Below are 6,069 nucleotides of genomic sequence, written 5' to 3'. Positions count from 1 at the left end.
AGGGAGGGGTTCACTGGGGGTGTGGGTGGGGGGCTGGTCACGGGGGGTGGTGGAGGCTGGAGGGGATTCACTGGGGGTGTAGGTGGGGGGCTGTCACGGGGGGTGGTGGAGGCTGGGGAGGGGGTTCACTGGGGGTGTAGGTGGGAGGCTGGTCATGGGGGGTGGAGGAAGCTGGGGGATTTCACTGGGGGTGGTGGAGGCTGGGGAGGGGGTTGTCACCTGGCTGCTTGGATGAGACGATGGTGTAGGGAGGAGGGGTTTAGATTTATTAGGAACTGGGGAAACTTTTGAGAAAGGGGGAGCCTATACAGGAAGGATGGGCTCCACCTAAACCAAAATGGAACCTGATTGCTGGCACTTAAAATTAAAAAGGTCATAGAGCAGCTTTTAAACTAAGGGCTGAGGGAAAGCTGACAGACGCGGAGAAGTATATGGTTCGGACAGAGACATCCCTTAGGGGAAGATCTACCAGTGGAGATTCTCTGTGTCAGGGGTTCTCAAACTGGGGGTTGGGACCCCTCAGGGGGTCACAGGTTATTACTTGGGGGGGTCCAAGCTGTCAACCTCCACCCCAAACACCACTTTGCCTCCAGCATTTATAATGGTGTTAAATATATTAAGTGTTTTTGATTTATAAGGGGTGTCGCACTCAGAGGCTTGCTTTGTGAAAGGGGTTCCCAGTACAAAAGTTTGAGAACCACTGCCCTATGTCCTAATAAGGAGGAGAGTATGGAAGATAAAATACAGGTAGGATCTGATGAGAAACAGTCAAATGAAAAAAAGTCTCATTCAGTTGCCAGCAATGCCCCTCCCTCTGCCATGTACATTGGTCAAACCGGACAGTCTCTACGCTGGACACTCAATAACAGACTTAAAAGTGGCCATTCTTCAACAAAAAAAACTTCAAAACCAGTCTTCAATGAGAAACTGCACAACTGGAATTAATTTGCAAACTTGACACCATCAAATTAGGCATGAATAAAGATGGAATGGCTGGGTCACTACAAAAAATAATTTTCCCTCTGTTGATACTCTCACCTTCTTGTCCACTGTTGGGAATGGGCCACATCCACCCTGATTGAATTGGCCTCATTAGCACTGACCCCCCTAACACCCCCCACTTGATAAGGCAACTCCCATCTTTTCATGTGCTGTATTTTTATACCTGCCTATTGTATTTTACACTGCATGCATCTGATGAAATGGGTTTGAGCCCACAAAAGCTTACGCCCAAATAAATGTGTTAGTCTCTAAGGTGCCACAAGGACTCCTCGTTGTTTTTGCTGATACAGACTAACACGGCTACCACTGGAACCTGTCATCATGTAATGGGTGACAGCTAAAAAGTGACAAGTTTTTAAAATGCTTATATACCAGTGATGGAAGTCTAAATAATAAGATGGGTGAACTAGAGTGCCTTGTATTAAATGAGGATATTGATATAATGGGCATCGCAGAAACTTGGGGAGTTAGGATAATCAGTGGGACACAGTAATATGAATGAAGGCCAGAAATGGGAGAAAAGAAAAAAAAAAAGTGCTTAAAGATTGGGTTTGCAAGGTCTCAGTCTTGCAAACTACTCCATGTGGCCGAACTGCTGAACCAACACCATTGAAGTCAACAGGGCTCCGTGCGAGCACAGGGGTCTGCCCACGTGGAATAACGTGCATAATCGGTTCATTATTCACCCTTAGAACAGCTTACGCATGATAAATATTAAAAATTCTTTACAATGGTATTTGTTTAGTGCCAGTGTTTTGGGAGCGTTCTTGGAACTTGGGTTAACTATTTGAATGAAATTTTATCTGATACCAGTCATTGTTTCTTTATCAGATTAAAAATCTTCACTTGTATTCTGAAAATTGGAATGCTCTGATGTTCCCTTTCAAGCCCTTTCCAGATTTTATGTAAAAGTTATAAAGAGGTGGAGAGGAGTACCTGGGCCCTGAATACTGTGTTTGCATTAGTGCGTTACTGCCCCAGTCTACGTTGGCTACGTCTACACTGCAATTAGACACCCGCGGTTGGCCCGTGCCAGCTGTCTTGGGATTGCAGGGTTTGGGTTACGGGACTGTTTAATTGCGATGTAGAGGTTCAGGCGCCGGCACTCTGGGACCCTCCCATCTTGCACGCTTCTAGAGCCCAGGCTTCAGCCTGGGCCCAAACGTCTACGTTGCAGTTAAACAGCCCCTTAGCTCAAAGCCCACAAGTCTGAGTCAGCTGGCATGGGCTAGCCACAGGTTTCTCATTGCAGGTAAACATACTCACTAAGGCTCCTATCTTGCAAAAAAACTTATGCATGAATTTAACTTCACACCCATTAGTAGTCTTATTGAAGACAAATGGGACTACTCAGATGCATAAAGTTAAGCATGTGTGTAAGGCTTTGTGGGATCAGGAGCTAAGCACCTATGCATTTTTTCTAGTAGTCTACTCATCAACACCCCTAGTGATTGTGATTCAGTTACTGCCTTTGGAAAATTATTCCATTGACTAACCGATCACACTGTTGGAAAATGTTTCTGAATTTCTGACTTGAATTTTCAGGGTATTCTTCTTGTTCCACCCTTAACCTCCTGAAATAAGTGGCTTCTCCTTTTGAAGAGTCATTGTCACCAAAGCCTTGTCTGTGCTACAAAAATATCCGTTGGTGTCAGCAATGGGTGTAGTTGAACCAGTGCAGAACAGAGTGCAGCTGCAAGTGTGGACAAGGACAAACCATGTTCAGCACACTTTCAGAAACTGATTAAAATTAGGGCTGTCAAGTGATTTAAAAAAGTAATTGCGATTAAAAAAAATAATTGCGCGATTAATCGCACTGTTGAACAATAATAGAATACCATTTATTTAAATATTTTTGGATGTTTTCTACATTTTAAAATATATTGATTTCAATTACAACATGGAATACGAAGTGTACAGTGTTCACTCTATATTTATTTTTGATTACAAGTATTTGCACTGTAAAAAAACAAAAAGAAATAGTATTTTTCAGTGCATCTAATACAAGGACTGTAGTGCAATCTCTTTATCATGAAAGTTGAACTTACAAATGTAGAATTATGTACAAAAGAAACTGCATTCAAAAATAAAACAGTGTAAAATTTTAGAGCCTGCAAGTCCACTCAGTCCTACTTCTTGTTCAGTCAATCGCTCAGACAAACAAGTTTGTTTACATTTGCAGGAGATAATGCTGCCTGCTTCTTGTTTACAACATCACCTGAAAGTGAGAATGGGCGTTCTCATGGCAGTGTTGTAGCTGGTGTTGCAAGATATTTACGTGCCAGATGTGCTAAAGATTCATATGTCCCTTCATTCTTCCAGGGGGCATGTGTCCATGCTGATGACGGGTTCTGCTCGATAACAATCCAAAGCAGTGCAGACCAATGCATGTTCATTTTCATTATCTGAGTCAGATGCCACCAGCAGAAGGTTGATTTTCTTTTTTGGAGGTTCGGGTTCTGTAGTTTCTGCATTGGAGTGTTGCTCTTTTCAGACTTCTGAAAGCATGCTCCCTACCTTGTCCCTCGCAGATTTTGGAAGGCATTTTAAATTCTTAAACCTTGGATTGAGTGCTGTAGCTATCTTTAGAAATTTCACATTGGTATCTTCTTTGCATTTTGTCAAATTTGCAGTGAAAGTGTTCTTAAAATGAACATATGCTGGGTCATCATCCGAGACTGCTATAACATGAAATATATGGTAGAATGCGGGTAAAACAGAGCAGGGGACATACAATTCTCCCCCAAGGAGTTCAGTCACAAATTTAATTAACACATTATTTTTTTAACGAGCGTCGTCAGCATGGAATCATGTCCTCTGGAATGGTTGTCGAAGCATGAAGGGGCATACGAATGTTTGGCATATCTGGCACGTAAATACCTTGCAATGCAGGCTACAAAATGCCTGTTCTCACTTTCTGGTGACATTGTAAATAAGAAGAGGGCTGAACAAGAAGTAGGACTGAGTGGACTTGTAGACTCTGAAGTTTTACATTGTTTTGTTTTTGAGTGCAGTTATGTAACAAAAAATCTACATTTGTAAGTTGCACTTTCACGACAAAGAGATTGCACTACAGTACTTGTATGGGTGAACTGAAAAATACTATTTTTTGTTTATCATTTTTACAGTGCAAATATTTGTAATCAAAAATAATATACACTTTGATTTCAGTTACAACACAGAATACAATATATATGAGAAAATGTAGAAAACCATCCAAAATACAGTATTTAATAAATTTCAAAACTGCGATTAATTGCGATTAATTTTTTTTGAGTTAATTGGGTGAGTTAACTGCGATTAATCGACAGCCCTAGTTAAAATCCAAACGTTGCACCACTAAGAGCTTCCAAATGAAACAAACAATAAGAAGGAAGCTGACTTCATTAATTTTCAGTGCCCATACTGAGAAAAATGCAAAGAAAAACAAATTAAATAAAGAGCAAAAATAATCACAGATGAATTAGTCTTAAAATTATTTGCCTTTAACCATCAATGATGGTGTTAGTAACATAGTTAAATAAATGTATTTGTTTACAACATAGGATTTTTAAGTTGGCAGTATCCCCTCAGGTAGCTTCTCTTCGAAGATCTGCATTTATTTCTTTGGATTCTTTCTTGGCAGGAATGTGTTGCATGTAGTTTTGAGCTTCTCAGAAAGCTAATTGAGGGTGTCTATGGACAGAGGTGGTGTGCCAACTCACAGCTATCACCTACCTGGCTGCCTTGTGATGACTTGATGTAGCTGCCCACCTATGTTTCCCATTTCATATTCAGGATTATTTTCTCCCAAGTGAACTTTAATTTTTTTCTATATTTAAAGCTCTTTGGGGGCAGGGATAATCTCTCCATATATCTTTGTACAGCACCAAGCATAATGGGGCACAGGCCCTGATGGGAGCTTCTGGGTGCCACAGTAATAAAAATAATACCCTTCCTTGGGCTTTTGCCTATTTCTCTGATCTTACTGAAGTATCTATGCCTCCTCCGTTGTGTCAGTGAATTTGATTGCTAGACTATTCTTTTCTCCTTCATTATCACCGGTAAAGATATTGAACAATACGGAACTCAACACTGACCCCTTTGGAACTCTTCTTAATTCCACTTCTTGGTTTTATGTTGTACCATTTCATTGCTCTCTGCTCACGATCCATCAGCCAGCTTTGTATCTATTCTGCAGTATTCTTTTCCAAACTGCGGCGTTCTGATGTCTCTATTAGACTCTCAAGTGGGACTGCATTGAAAGCTTTCCCAATATCTAGATGTATTATGCCCTCTGCATTTCTTTTGCCCATCTGATACGTGACTGTAGTAAAGAAAGCTTCTGAATATTTAAGGCAGAGTAGAATCTTTATGCAGGCATAGCGCCTAATTGCTCAGTAAGTTGCTCCCTTTTTGCTTCAGTATTATTTTTTCAGTATTGAAATTAGCCAAATAGGTTGGTAATTTTCTAAAGCTCCCTTTTTTGCACAAAATAGGCTTCTGAGCAGGAGCTGTGTGGTCACATTAGCCACACATCTTTGTCCTAAGCCACACTATGGTAAGGCCATCATCTGGCACACTGGCAAAGAGAAATGATGTGATAATGGCGCACTTCTGTCCTGAGCTTTGCTTTTAAACTATACCCCTCAATGCCCTCAGTTATTATGCAATCCTACTTTTTTACTGAGATCTTCACTGTGCATTTCTGATTGCGTATATCCAGTATTTGGAAATGTAGGCCTGCAGTGGATAATTTTATAATTAAGATGCTGGACTGAGACTGAAGAGATCTGGGTTCTGTTCCCAGTTTTGTAATAGATTTCTTTTGCCACCTTGGGCAAGTCACTTAATCTCTCTCTGTCTGTCAGTTTCAATCTGTAAATGGTGACAGTAATACTTCCCTACTTCACAGAAGGGTTGTGAGGATAAATTCATATTGTGTATGTGAAGTGTTCAGATATTATAGTGATGAGCACTATAGAAAAGCTTATAAAAATAAAAATGCTACTCTGGTCCAGAAGGTAGTACAGTAGTTTATAGAAAGCTAAAATTACTTCTGTCTTTTTTGGTCTGGTCTTTCTGCAG

The sequence above is a fragment of the Terrapene carolina genome, unplaced genomic scaffold (genome assembly GCF_002925995.2).
Source record: "Terrapene carolina triunguis isolate 2854851 unplaced genomic scaffold, T_m_triunguis-2.0 Scaffold33911, whole genome shotgun sequence".
Classification (NCBI taxonomy): domain Eukaryota; kingdom Metazoa; phylum Chordata; order Testudines; family Emydidae; genus Terrapene; species Terrapene triunguis.
This window is presented reverse-complemented; position numbering follows the sequence as displayed.